Source organism: Neomonachus schauinslandi, chromosome 4 (assembly GCF_002201575.2).
Source record: "Neomonachus schauinslandi chromosome 4, ASM220157v2, whole genome shotgun sequence".
NCBI lineage: Eukaryota > Metazoa > Chordata > Mammalia > Carnivora > Phocidae > Neomonachus > Neomonachus schauinslandi.
Window position 1 is genome coordinate 39,633,169 of NC_058406.1, and position 14,641 is coordinate 39,647,809.

Genomic DNA, 14,641 nt, shown 5'->3' on the forward strand with positions numbered 1-14,641 from the left:
ATTTAAAGTAATTATTCAGGTACAGACTTACTGCCATCTTGTTAATTGTCTTCTGGCTATTTTGTAATCCTTTTGTTCCTTTCTTCTTCTCTTGCTCTCTTCCTTCTTGATTTGATGATCTTCTCTAGTGGTGTACTTAGATTCCTTTCTATTTTTCGTGTATCTACCATAAGTTTGTGCTTTATGGTTACCATGAGGCTTACATAAAACATATTTGTAACAGTCTACTTTAAGTTGATAACAACTTAAGTTTGAATGCATTCTAAAGTTCTACATTTTTACTCTTTCCCCTCCTACATTTTATGTTTTTAATGTCATAATTTATATCTTTTAATCTTGTGTTTCCATCAAAAAAACTACTGTTGCTAGTTGTTTTTACTATTTTTGTCTTTTTAATCTTCATACTAGATTTATAAATGATTAATCCACCACCATTACAACATTAGATTATCCTGAATTTAACCATATATTTACCTTTACTGGTAAGATTTATGCTTTCATGTTTTCCTGTACTAATTAACTATCATTTCAGCTTTAAAAAGTTCCTTTAGGAGTGGAGCCAGAGGTTCCTGAGGCCTATGGGGCCTTGCTGGAGATGGACAGCCAGATTCCTTATGATGACTACCCCTGGGTCTTCCTGCCTGCCTATGAGAATCCCCCAGCATAGATTCTGCCTCTTGAGAGGGCTTATCACCCAGACTACAACAATGAGTTGACCCAGTTTCTGCCCCAATGTCACACTGAAGAAGCCCCCTGGAACTCAGTTGGGATTTAATATCCGAGGAGGAAAGCCCTCCCAGCCAGGCATCTTTATCTCCAAGGTGATTCCTGACTCCGATGCACATTGGACATCAGGAAGGGGACAATGTCCTAGCTGTGAAACGTGGATTTCCAAGACACTGAGCACAGCAAGGCTGCTGAGACCCTGAAGACCGCCTGCGAAATCAGCATCCGTGTCCACTTCTTTCCCTACAATTATCATCGTCAAAAAAGAGAGGACTGTACACTAAAGAGCTGCAGCCCATAGCCCTCCACATGGAGTCTTCTAAGACAAGCTGGTTAGGCCTCAGGGAAGCCTCTTGGGAACCTCTACTCTCAGCCCCATCCTGGCAGAGCTGCATGGGGAGGATGGGGACACAGTGAGGCCCTGCCACCAAGCCAGCTAGCCAACTGCATTACCCAAACTGTACTGCACTTCTTGTTCCCTCATTCTGTAGGTGAGCTTCATTCCCTGAAACAGGAAGGATGGAGATACCTAGGTATAGCCTGTGGAGAGCCTGGCTAGAAAAGGCAACTGACGTTTACTGAATACCACATGCTAGCCAATTACACATGTGTCATATCATTTTCATCAAAGTCTAGAAAACAATAGCAAAAAGGATCCTGGGGACCTTCCATCACATCCCATCATTGTATTACCAGTCTCAGACACTCCGGAGACTCCCTGGGACTGTTTCTCTCCGCCCTCCTCCTATCCTCTCCCCCAAAAAGTAAACGGCAATGCTGGGGGGGGAAAAAAAGAAGTTCCTTTAACATTTCTTGTAAGGCCAATCTATTGGTGATGAAATCCTTCAGCTTTTGTTGTCTGAGAAACTCTTTATCTCTTCTTCAATTCTGAAGTTATGCCAGGCAGAGTATTACTAGTTGGCAATTTTTCTTTCACCACCTGGAATATACCATGCCACTCCCTTCTGGCCTACAAAGTACCTGCTGAAAAATCTGCTTACAGTCCTATGGGGGAGGGGGGGTGTCCTTTGTATATAACAAGTTGTTTTTCCCTTTTCACTTTTAAGATTCTCTCCTTATCTTTAACTTTGGCAATCTGATTATTATGTATCTTGGTGTGGGTCTCTTTGGATTAACTTATTTAAAACTCTCTGGGTCTGGGGCGCCTGGGTGGCTCAGTTGGTTAAGCGACTGCCTTCGGCTCAGGTCATGATCCTGGAGTCCCGGGATCGAGTCCCACATCGGGCTCCCTGCTCAGCGGGGGGTCTGCTTCTCCCTCTGACCCTCTTCCCTCTCGTGCTCTCTGTCTCTCATTCTCTCTCTCTCAAATAAATAAATAAAAATCTTAAAAAAAAAAACTCTCTGGGTCTGGATGTCTGTTTCCCACCCCAAGTCTGGGAAGTTTATAGCCACTATGTATTTTTTCTTAAGATTTTTTATTTATTTATTTGGTGGGGAGAGAGAATAAGAGAGAGAGAGCACAAGCAGGGGAGAGGAACAGAGCGAGAGGGAGAAGCAGACTCCCCACTGAGCAGGGAGCCTGATGTGGGACTCGATCCCAGGACCTTGTGATCATGACCCGAGCTGAAGGCAGACGCCTAACGAACTGAGCTACCTAGGTGCCCCTTTTAGCCACTATTTCTTCAAATAAGTTTTCTGCCCCTTTCTCTCTCTTCTCTTTCTGAGAAGCCTCATAATGTAAATACTGATTTGATGTTGTCCCATAAGTTCCTTATCTTCACTTTTTCATTCTTTGTCCTTTTTGACCCTCTCGATGAATCCACTGCCCTGTCTTCAAGTTTGCTGCTCGCTATCTTCTACTTCATCTAGTCCATTTCTGAATACCTCCATTGAATTTTTCAGTTCAATTGTTGTATTCTTTAGCTCTTTTGATATCTCTTTGGTACTTTATTGTATTTTCTATCTCTTTGTTGAAATCCTCACTTTGCCATGCATTGCTGTCCTGACCTCAGTGAGCATCTCTATGACCGTTATTTTGAACTTTTTAAAAAAAATTTTTTAAAGATTTTATTTATTTGAGAGATCGCGTGCATGCGTGGACATGAGTTGGGGAGAGCGGCAAAGGGTGAGGGAGAAGCAGACTCCCCACTGAGCAGGGAACCCAACAACACAGGGCTCAATCCCAAGACCCTGAGATCATGACCTGAGCTGAAGGCAGATGCTTAATCAACTGAGCCACCCACCCAGGCACCCCTATTTTGAACTCTTCAGGTAAATCACTTATCTCTGTTTCATTAAGATCTGTTCCTGGGGTTCTACCATTTTCTTTCACTTGGAATATACTCTGTTCATTTTCCTTGACTCTCTGGGCCGGTTGCTAAGCATTAGATGAAACAGCTACCCCTTCCAGTCTTGATGTAGTGGTCTTATGTAGGAGATGAACTTTATCTTTCAATCCTGCCATAGCTCTTGGTTGTCTCTCAAACTTTTATGATCATCCAAGCACACTTTTTTGTTCTTAATGGCTCCCAGTAGTTGAAGGTGTGCCAAAAACTGTCAGTATCCCAAAGGGGAGGATCTCAGCAGCTAGATGTAGGCTGATTAAGAGCTGGATCTTCAGGCAGCAGCTATTGAAGTGAGTAAATATATCTCTTTCACGAAAAGATTGGGGATGGGTATATCTGTCCGCACTGGGGTGACAGCCACTTAAGAACTGTTTCTTTTTTTTTTTTTTTTTTTTTTTTTTTTTAAAGATTTTTTTTATTTATTTATTTGAGAGAGAGAGAATGAGAGAGAGAGAACACATGAGAGGGGATAGGGTCAGAGGAAGAAGCAGACTCCCTGCCGAGCAGGGAGCCCGACGCGGGACTCGATCCCGGGACTCCAGGATCATGACCTGAGCCGAAGGCAGTCGCCTAACCGACTGAGCCACCCAGGCGCCCAAGAACTGTTTCTTTGCTACCTTCCCAATGAACCCATGAACACAAGCCCTGCTGGCCACCAGAGCCAGGCTATCATCATACGTCTCCCTGGACAACAGCCACAAAAGCTGGGCTGCCAGATGTGTGCACAAGCTCCTTTCGTGGATCCACCAGTGATATGGCACAAGGCAGAGAGTAAGCATGAAGATGGCACCCATCAGCCTCCCCATTCTCTGAAGAGTAATGCAGTTGGCTCCTTGATTTGTGTTAAAATAAAAGCCTCCCCCTCAGACTGCAGTACTATAATATGCAAATAGGCCTCTTTCACAAAAAGTCTAGGCATTTCTGCCTGCTGCCTCTGTACGTGCCCTGGAGGATTGCTGGTTAAAAACTGTTTCTGTTTGTTACAGTCCTGTGTACTCATGAATGTAAGCCATGCTGGCCACAAGAGCCAGGCAATCAAGGGGCATCCCTGGTCAGTAGCTGCAAAAACCCTAGTGCCAGATGTGTGCGTGAGCTCCTTTCTGAGATAGTGAAGACCTGGTGCAAGGCGGAGGATGAGCAGGAAGATGGTGCCTGCTAGCCTCTGTGGTCTCTGGAGACTATTGCAGTTGGCCCCTAGATAGGTCTTAAATTAGAAGCCTGCCCCCCAGACTGAAGCTTTTAAGAGGGGCTCTTTCATGGAAAGACTGGGTACGTTTCAGTCTGCTACCTGTGTGCTTGGCCCTGGGGGGTTAGCTACAGTTAAGTCAACAAAAGCCCTTCAAGAGCTGCCTCTGAGTTCACTATAGCCTTGTGGGTCTCATGAACACAAGCCCTATTTTCTTTCAAAGCAGGATGTTTTGGGGGCACATCCCTCAAATGGAAGTCTTAGAAGTCGGGGCACCAGATGTGGGATCCAAAACCTTTTCTTTTCAGGAAGAAGCTGGGAGTTGTTCCTTCCCTCCCAGGTATGTTGCTAACCAGGAGTTGGTTTTTATGGTAAGATTGTTTCTCAGCCTCTCCTCATCTTTTTTGATGAATTTTATCTCATTTACCCAATGAGTAGGAGTCACTCAGCTTGTTTCCGTATTTCTTTCAAAGGGAATGTTTCCATATGTGGCTGTAGACTTGGTGTGTCCATGAGAATAGCTGAGTTGAGCCTCTTATGTCACCATCTCAAACCGGTAAACTACACGCCAATTCTAATCCTCATAAATTAGGTAAATACTGCACAGAGGAAAAAACTGCATCTAGAGTTCTGTCTTATATATTGAGGCATACACACATACACGCGTGCACACGCACACATGCATATTTGTATATATATTCTCCACATACATATGTATATGGAGAATGGTTCTCAGACAGCAAGACTGCTTTAATACTTAAAACATTTTTCCACAGACTAATTCTAGAGTCTTTATTCTTTCTCCCTACCATACTGCCTCTTAGGAAGAATACTTATAAATCAACAAACTTTCAAAGTAAAATAAAACAAAAAACTTTAACTGGTATGTTTCATACATTGTTGGGAGAATTTTAAATGGTAAACCACTTTGAATAACCATTAGGCACTTTCTTAAACAGTTAATACATTACCTTATGACCCAGCAATTCCACTTCTAAGTATTTATTCAAGAGAAATAAAAACCTTCATAAAATGAATATCCACAAAAAGATTTATGTAAGAATGTTAATATCAGCTTTATCCATAATAGTCAAAAAAGGAACCAACCCAAATATCCATCAACAAATGAATAAATTGTGATGTATTTATACAATAGAATACTACTCAGTAGTAAAAAGGAATGCATTTCTGATTCATACATCAACACGGATAAATCTCAAAAACATTATGTTGAGTGAGAATAGGAAATAAGAAAAACATATATGCTATATGATTCCATATACATGATATTCTAAAGTACGAAAAACTTATCTATGGCAACAGAAATGAGAATAGCAATTGCCTCTAGAGGTTGGAGAAATGACAGGAAAGGACATGAGGAAGCCTTTTAAAGTGATAGGAATGTTCTACATCTTAACTGGAGTTATGATTTCATGAATATACTTTTATTGACATTTATAAAACTGTACTATTAAGATCTGTGCATTTTATCTTATAGAAGTATACCTCGACAACAACAAGAAAGGGTAGTATAAGAAAAAAAAACTAATGAAGGACAGGTCTTATTTCACTTCATGCCTTCATTTATTCATTCAACAAGTATTTATTGAGCATCAACTGTGTTCTAGGTTCAGGATATACAGTGAATAAAAATATAGAAAATGTTGCTCTCATTACACATGCATTGTAAAGGGGCGATACAGACAATAAACAAGATTTAAGTATTTTAAATACACACATATTTAAGATAATAATAAATTAAGGATTACAGCAGGGAAGGGGGATATGAAACACTGGGAAGGGATTGAAATTTCTGATAGAGTGGCCAAGTAAGACCAACATTAAGAAGATAACTTTGGGCGCCTGGGTGGCTCAGTTGGTTAGGCGACTGCCTTCGGCTCAGGTCATGATCCTGGAGTCCCTGGATCGAGTCCCGCATCGGGCTCCCTGCTCAGCAAGGAACCTGCTTCTCCCTCTGACCCTCCCCCCTCTCATGTGCTCTCTCTCTCATTCTCTCTCTCAAATAAATAAATAAAATCTTTAAAAAAAAAAAAAAAGAAGATAACTTTGAGGGATGCCTGGGTGGCTCAGTCGGTTAAGCGTCTGCCTTCAGCTCAGGTCATGATCCCAGCGTCCTGGATCGAGTGCCGTGTCGGGCCCTCTGAGTGGGGAGCCTGCTTGTCCCTCTCCCTCTGCCTCCTCTATGCTCTCTCTCTCTCTCAAATAAATAAATATAATCTTTAAAAAAAAAAAAAGGTAACTTTGGGGCTTGTATCTATGACTTGATTTTGAAATATGATTGAATGTGGCATTACGACAATTCTGAACTTAGGCCTTTAAGAGTTTCTGCTTGCCCTCTTACATCTGTATTCATCACAGATGTGAACCCAGATAATCACTGGGTTATCTGTAGTCCCTTAAGAGGATGACAGAATGAATATGCATGTAACATATCTGAGCTCCAACCTGCTCAGGAGATAGTCCAATAAGACCTCAAACATGAAGCAGAACGACCCACACAAACAGCCTAGATCAGTCAACTCACAGCAAATGCCTGAATGAAAGTAAGTAACTGTTTTAAGCCACTGAATTTAGGGTGGTTTGCTGTTCAACAATAGCATCAGTTTGGAATGAAATACTATTTAGGATTTACATTTTAAAAAATACTCTAGCAGGCCACCTGGCTGGCTCAGTCGGAAGAGCTTACGACTTTTTTTTTTTAATGTTACGTTAATCACCATACATTACATCATTAGTTTTTGATGTAGTGTTCCATGATTCATTGTTTGCGTATAACACCCAGTGCTCCATTTAGTACGTCCCCTCCTTAATACAGCTCTTGATCTCAGGGTCATGAATTCAAGCCCCATGCTGAGGCTAGATATTACTTAAGTAAATAAACTTTAAAAAAAATAAAAAAAATTAAATAATACTGTAGCAGTACTATACAATTATAAAAAGGAATGAGCAACTGTTCTATATATTACAATGAAGAGACTTCCAGAATATACCCTTGAGTGAAAAAAAAAAAGCTGTAGAAAAGGTGGTGTACTGTACTATCATTTATTTAAGACTGATAAGAATATAAAAATATAAACATACTCACTTTTACTTTTTTCAATGGGAAAATAAAGGACTTTTTAATGTTAAAAAAGGAGGAAAAGGCAAAAGGGAAAAGAAGTTAGACTTCTTTGACTATACTCTGATGCACGTAGATTTCACTTTGTAACCATGTAAATACTTTATTTAACAACAAAAGATGTTTAAAGGATTCTCAAAGATAGAGTAACAGTGCCTAGTAACAGTGACTCTGGGTATGTAGCCTGCTTAAGAATTTTCCTTCTGCCTCTCCCTCTGCTCTTTCACCTGACAAAAACCAAAAACCAAAACCAAAACCAAAAAAAAAAAAAAAGCCATTTATTTAAGCCTTTGGTATTGCTTAGTTGTGCTGAGAGTTTCCTACCAATCTCACTGAAGCCAACTTTTCAAATCTCCCAGTGGATTTCATTTTAGAGTCTACCATCCCAAATACACAGACGGTCCCACTTACATTACAAATGGTTCTAATAGTTTATATTTCACTCTTCCCTATTTGAGCAAAGATGAATAGCCAGTTTCCAAATACCTACTGATACTAATGCACCCACCAACCAACTAAAAAATTACATCATCATTAGTAGCCTCGAAGCCTTCAGAGTGCTACTTCCTAATCACTTTCCTTTTTCCACTAAGTTAACTATTACCCTGAATTTTACCTTTATTATTATCTTGCTTTTCTTAAGAAAAATCTATTCCCATGAATGGGTAAAACAACCATGAAACTCATATATGAACTAATAATATTTAGAAAATACAAGACTTACTTATTCATTATATTTATTAAGCACCGATTCTATTCCAGGCTTAAGAAGCTCATAGCTTGGTCAGAGAAACATAACAGGAGTGATGGGAGGAAGGAAGAGGTAGAGAAGAAGAGAGGAAGTGGAAAGAAGAGATAAAACAGGGTAAGAGCAGTCATGCTAAGAAACTAAAATTAATTCATTTTTATTAAAACATAAATTTTTAATTAAGAATTGTGGAAAATGAAAGAAGAGTAATAGATGAGTTGTCTTCACATTATGAGAAAAATCAGATATATCCAAGGGATACTCAAAAGCAGAGCACTTAGAGGACTGGAGCACAACACAGAGCAGACTATTCCTGTCAGTGCTACAATGGTAAGGACAATTTGATTTCAAGAAGGTCATCAACTTCAGAAAGAGGAGAGAGGCCTTGAGCAGCAACATGACAGGTCTCTATCACAGCACAGGGGGCAGCATAGTAGATAAAAGTGTTATCACTCCTGCAACAGGTTTACCTGGGATGCTTATTAAAAACACTGGATTTTAGACTCTGCCTTGCACGACTGAATCAGACTTTCTGGAAGTAGGGCTCTAGTTTACTAACCACCTCAGGTGATTCTTACACTGATTAAAGTTTGAGAACCACCAGCACAATGAAAACAGAGCATTGCCTACCTCCTAATCCCCAGCTGGATATTTTCAAGTAAGCCACTTCAACTCAGTGCAAAAGTTTTCCTGTTGTTAAAAAGGACTACTGGGGTACCTGGCTGGCTCAGTCATAAAGCATGCAACTCTTGATCTCAGGGTCATGAGTTCAAGCCCACATTGGGCGTAGAGGCTTGCTTACTTACCTATATACATACATACACACATACATACCTAAAAAAGTAAAAATGAAAATAAGGGCTACTAAATTATACTATTTTAAATTTTACCAAGCATTGCTTTTCTGTTATTGTTCTTTTTAACATCATTAGTCTGATTAGAACAACCTACATAGATGCTTTTATTGACAATGTATGTGTACTAAGAAAAATAAAGCACGTCTCTACTATTTCCCAAAATAAGCTGCCATATGATTCTGTACTAATGTAATCTACTCACAAATTGGTCAATGCAAATAAATGCCAAACAGTACCACAGTGCAGATGCACACACATTTTATCACAAAACAGTTTGATATTAGGAAATACTAACAATCATTGACCCAGTTTCAGTTTCTTAAATAACTTTGAAAGTTTTTTTTTTTTTTAAGATTTTATTTATTTATTTGACAGAGAGAGACACAGCGAGAGAGGGAACACAAGCAGGGGGAGTGGGAGAGGGAGAAGCAGGCTTCCCGCAGAGCAGGGAACCCAATGTGGGACTCGATCCCAGGACCCTGGGATCATGACCTGAGCTGAAGGCAGTCGCTTAACCAACTGAGCCACCCAGGCGCCCGAAAGTTTTTCTTAAAACTTTAAATTTTTCTTTAAAAAATCTCAAAATATAGAAGCTCCACCAAAATTGAATTGTATCAATTCAGTATCTATCTTTCATACAAACATCTCCTTCATATAAGTTGTACATGCATTCAATTCACAAAAATGAACCAGGCACTGCTAGTAAGTTGGGGAACTCAGGTCTTGAAAAGTCTTTATTATGATGACACTGCATTTTTTAAGGTATCTCTAAAAACACTTATAAATATGCTTCTACCACCTAGTATAGCACTTATCACATAGTATTACAATTGCTGGTTTATGTGCCTCTACCCCCCACTAGACTGTAAATGCCAAAAATGCACAGATCACTGACCATCATGGTCAGTGTTGTAACCCCTGTGCATAGCAAATTGCCTGGCACATAGTAAATCAGTCAATTAATAGTTGTTGAAAGGATAAATGGATGGATGAATTTCATAGAAATACATTTCTTTTGCACTCACTGTTCAAGTATTTTAGACGCATTAATTCATAACCCTCTCAACATCCTCACAAAATTAAGTACTACTGAGGAAACAAGCTCAAAGAGATCAAACAGCATTACCAAGTTGCTCAGCTACTCAGTAGCAGAACCAGAATCTGAATCTAGAGCCAGAACATCAAAGTGATCAATCTTTCCACTACAACCCTGCAAATTTCGTCAAGATGTTAACATAAAAAAGGAAGAGTATTTGTACCACAGTCTTAGGAAGGCTTGGGTTGTTCCCGAGTTTCATCAAGAAGAATAAACTGTCAGCAGCAAAAGTATCAATCAAACTAATCACATTAATATAACAAGTTTCTAACAAAAAGGTACACCAAGTATAAGGAAAGAAGAATCAGAAAGTAAGAATTTGTCCATTACTGACCAAAAAAGTTACTATAAAGATATCTTAAAGATACTAAAGATAGTATTCATGGAACTAATTGTATGAATATCTCAGCACTAGAAATAAAGCAAGAGTAATTCCCTAGACTTAGCATAGCCTGGGTAAGCCAACCTCCAAACAAATCGAGGTACTTTGTTCTGCTCTGCTTCCTTACTTACCAATCCATATTCTGATAACCAAACTGGTTTCTCAGGTATTCTAATACCAGGAAGAGGATGTCTGAATAATGATTACAAGTACTGTGGTCAATGTAAAAGTGTCTATCCTGTTGTAAATTAATATTCTAATTAACAAATCTGCCTCCTGTGAAGCTGTTATTCCGAACCAATTCCCCAGGACATTATCACTGATGGGTAACAGATAAAGAACAAATAACATGGGGCGCCTGGGTGGCTCAGTCATTGGGCGTCTGCCTTCAGCTGGGGTCATGATCCCGGGGTCCTCAGATCGAGCCCCGCATCGGACTCCCTGCTCGGCGGGAAGCCTGCTTCTCCCTCTCCCACGCCCCCTGCTTGTGTTCCTGCTCTTGCTATCTGTCAAATAAATAAATAAAATCTTTAAAAAAAAAAAGGAACAAATAATATTTAAGTCTGCAGAGCAAAGAACCAAACCACAGAATTGGGATAAATTGGCCAATCTCTCTCATTATTTGAGTCACATTTCATAAAAATATCCAAACCTTGCATTTACAACTATGATTCAATTTTAGCAGAATCTTAAAGTTAGATCTTTTTTTCTTCATTCACTTTCAAGTATACCAAACAGAATTTTGCTTATGATACCACAGGCATATAAATAAGTATACAAAATTATATAGGCCAATAAAAAGCACTTTTTGATATAAGCAAAATTTCCCCCTAAATAAGCAAATGATAATAAGCAGAGTGAATTACTGCTAGTCTCAAATTGTCCACTATCAATTTTTCACACTTAGCCCACAGGTAAACTGCTTTTCCAAAACTACTAAAATTAGGTCTTCAAAATAAAAAGCCTGAGAGATTTACTTAGGATTTAATCACATTCCATTTTGATATGTGAGAGAAAAAGCCAAAAGGTAACTTGGATTTTAAGCCTTTAAGGCTTAAAGTCCCTCATATATGAAGCCCTTTAAAAATTCAATTCTTCCTTTTCTGTTCTTTTATGATTCTGTCTATAACAATCATTTTGCATTTAATTCTACTCTACCTTATACTATTATGTGCCTCATTGTGCTATTTATGAAAATCTGGAGGGCCCTCAAACATAATGCCAGTTTTCTGTGAAATAACATTTAGTAAATTCTAGGCTTCTACAGGTTAGAAAGCTAAAAACATTAGTAAAAAATAAAAGAGCATAATTTTTGGCAGTCTTACAATATAAAAATTACACTTCAGGATCAGCCAGAGCACAAGACCTCAGAAAACACAAGCTCTAAGATAAAATAAAATGGCAAGACACAGACTGAAAGAAAATATTCATAATACATATTATCAGATGACCTTCAAAAGCATTCATCTGAGTGAAAGAAGTCAGATTAAGACTGCATGCTATATGATCTCATTTATATGAGGTCCAATAACAAGCAAGCTAATCTATAGTGATAGAAATCAGACCTGTGATTTTCCAGGAAGCATGGGGATTGATTAGAAGACACCTTGAGGGGGGCACCGGGGTGGCTCAGTTAAGCATCCAGCTCTTGATTTCGGCTCAAGTCATGATCTCAGGGTTCCCACATTAGGCTCCATGCTCAGTGGGAAGTCTGCTTAAGATTCTCTCTTTCCCTCTCCCTCTGCCACTCCCCCTGCTCATGCACCCACTCTCTCTCTCAAAATAAATAAATCTTAAAAAAAGAAAAAAAAGACGACAACTTGAGGGAACCTTTCTGGAGCAATAAAAATGTACTCTATCTTTATTGGGGAAACGGAATACTACTCAGCAATTTTTTAAACTATATATCTATGAAAATATGGATGAAACACAAAAGAATTATGTTGAGGGAAAGAAATCCAATAAAAGGCAAAACTAATTTACAATGATAGAAATCAGAACAGTGATTCCCTATGAGGCATGGGGACTGACTGGAGTAAACATGAGGGAATCTTTCTGGAACAATCAGAATATTCTCTATCTTTGTTAGGGTGATGGTTAAAGGGGTATATACAGCTATAAAAACATCAAATTGCTTAAGATAAGTGCATGCCACTGAATGTGAATTTCACATAAATTAACATTTTTAAGTTATAAACATCCAAAGAAATGGACTTTTACTTATTAAAAAAGCAGAGTAATAAAATTATGAGATAAGAGAAACTTGATTTCCCTAATGATTTTCATACTTTGCCAAAATGTATTTATATACCCAACATGGTTTACCACTACATCTAATTCCTCAATAAAAAATATACAGTGAAAAGGCAAAATAAAGAAATATTCAGATAAACAAAAGCTGAGGAAACTTCTCACCAATGGATCTTTCTTGCATATAAGAAACAGTAAAAAGTTTTTCATGCTGAAGGGAAGTGATATCAGATGGAAACTTTAATGTACACAGATTGCCAAAAATGGTAAATATGTGGGTAAATACATGATAATTCTTGTTTCTTAGATTCTTTAAAAGACAATTAACTCTTTAAAGCAAAAATAACGGCAATAAATTATGAGGTTTATAACATGTAGAAGTAAAATACATGACAAGAATAAAACAAAGACTGGGACAGAAAAATAGAAGTATACCCTTATAAAGTTCTTACACTATTATACATGAAGTGGTATATAATTCAAGACACACTGTGGTAGAGTAAGCCATTTATATTTTAATCTCTAGAACAACAAGAAAAAAACCCAAAAAGGTATAGGAAGTATGGCCAAGATGACGTCAGATTTATCTAAGCTGAAACTACATTTCTGAAAATTTCTTCCCTGAGTAGTTTCAGGTCAGGAGTGGCCCTAATTTTTAAAAAATCTGTGCAAGATTTAGAAGGCAGATGAGAAGCAGCAGGCTTTACCACCTTCAAAAAGTCTAGATATGGCACACAGTGCTACTGTAGCTCATACAGACTATCACTGATCTACTGACTTACCTCACTGACATGGAGCAGGAGATAGGTCCATAATTTCTCCAGATCTGGACTAATTTTCCTCATAAATACAGATGCAAAAGTCCAAAAATATATGTATATATGTGTATGTATATAATAATACATGTTTATAATATATATATTATAAAAAGGATAACACATCATGACCAATGACCAAGTGGGGTTTCTTCCAGCAATGCAAATATGATTTAACATGAGGAAATCAGTGTAACTGACCATAATAACAAAATAATGGAAAGAATCTATATGGTTCAGTTGGAAAAGCATGTGACTCTTGATCTCAGGGTCATGAGCTCAAGCCCTATGTTGGTTGCAGAGATTACTAAAAATAAATAAATAAACTTAAAAAAAAAATATCTGACAATATTTAACGCTCACTCGTAATAAAAAAAATTTTAGCAAACTAGGAACAAAAGAAAATTCCTCAACTCGATGAAAGAAATCTATAAAAAACCTACACTAACACTATACTTAATAGTGAAAGACCAAAACTTTCTTCCTAAGATTGGGAACAAGGTAAGGATGTTTGCTATCACTACTTCTATTCAACATATATGGGAGATCCTACCTAACCAATGTGATAAAGAAAAAAAAAGGCTGTAAGTGCTAAAGAAGTAAAGATATCTTTTATCACAGATAAATGACTGTATGTAGAACATCCTCTGCATTCTTTAAAAAGAAAAACCTCGGGGCGCCTGGGTGGCTCAGTCGGTTAAGCGGCTGCCTTCGGCTCGGGTCATGATCTCAGGGTCCTGGGATCACACCCCGCATCGGGCTCCCTGCTCAGCGGGGAGCCTGCTTCTCCCTCTCCCTCTGCCTGCCTCTCTGCCTACTTGTTCTCTCTATCTCTCTGTCAAATAAATAAGTAAAATCTTTTAAAAAAATAAAAGAAAAAGAAAAACCTCTTACATTGATAAATTAATAAGGTCACAAAATAAAAAATAAGCACATGAAAAAGTCTACCACATCCTCAAAAAATTAAACATAAAACTGCCATTTGATCCAGCAATTCCACTTTTGGGTATACCCAAAAGAACTGAAAGCAGAACTTGAATAGTTATTTGTACATTCATGTTCACAGATGCACTGTTCACAATAGCCAAAAGGTGGAAATCACCCAAATGTCCACTGACAGATGAATGGATAAACAA

At 38.4% G+C, this 14,641-nt stretch overlaps 1 protein-coding gene and 1 pseudogene across 1 annotated transcript in view; one reads left to right on the forward strand and one right to left on the reverse strand.

The window, feature by feature from the left end:
* Positions 1 to 14,641, reverse strand: part of FAF1 (Fas associated factor 1) — a 500,302-nt gene that overhangs the window by 457,842 nt on the left and 27,819 nt on the right. The window lies entirely within an intron of this gene.
* Positions 596 to 1,010, forward strand: LOC110575277 (annotated as a pseudogene).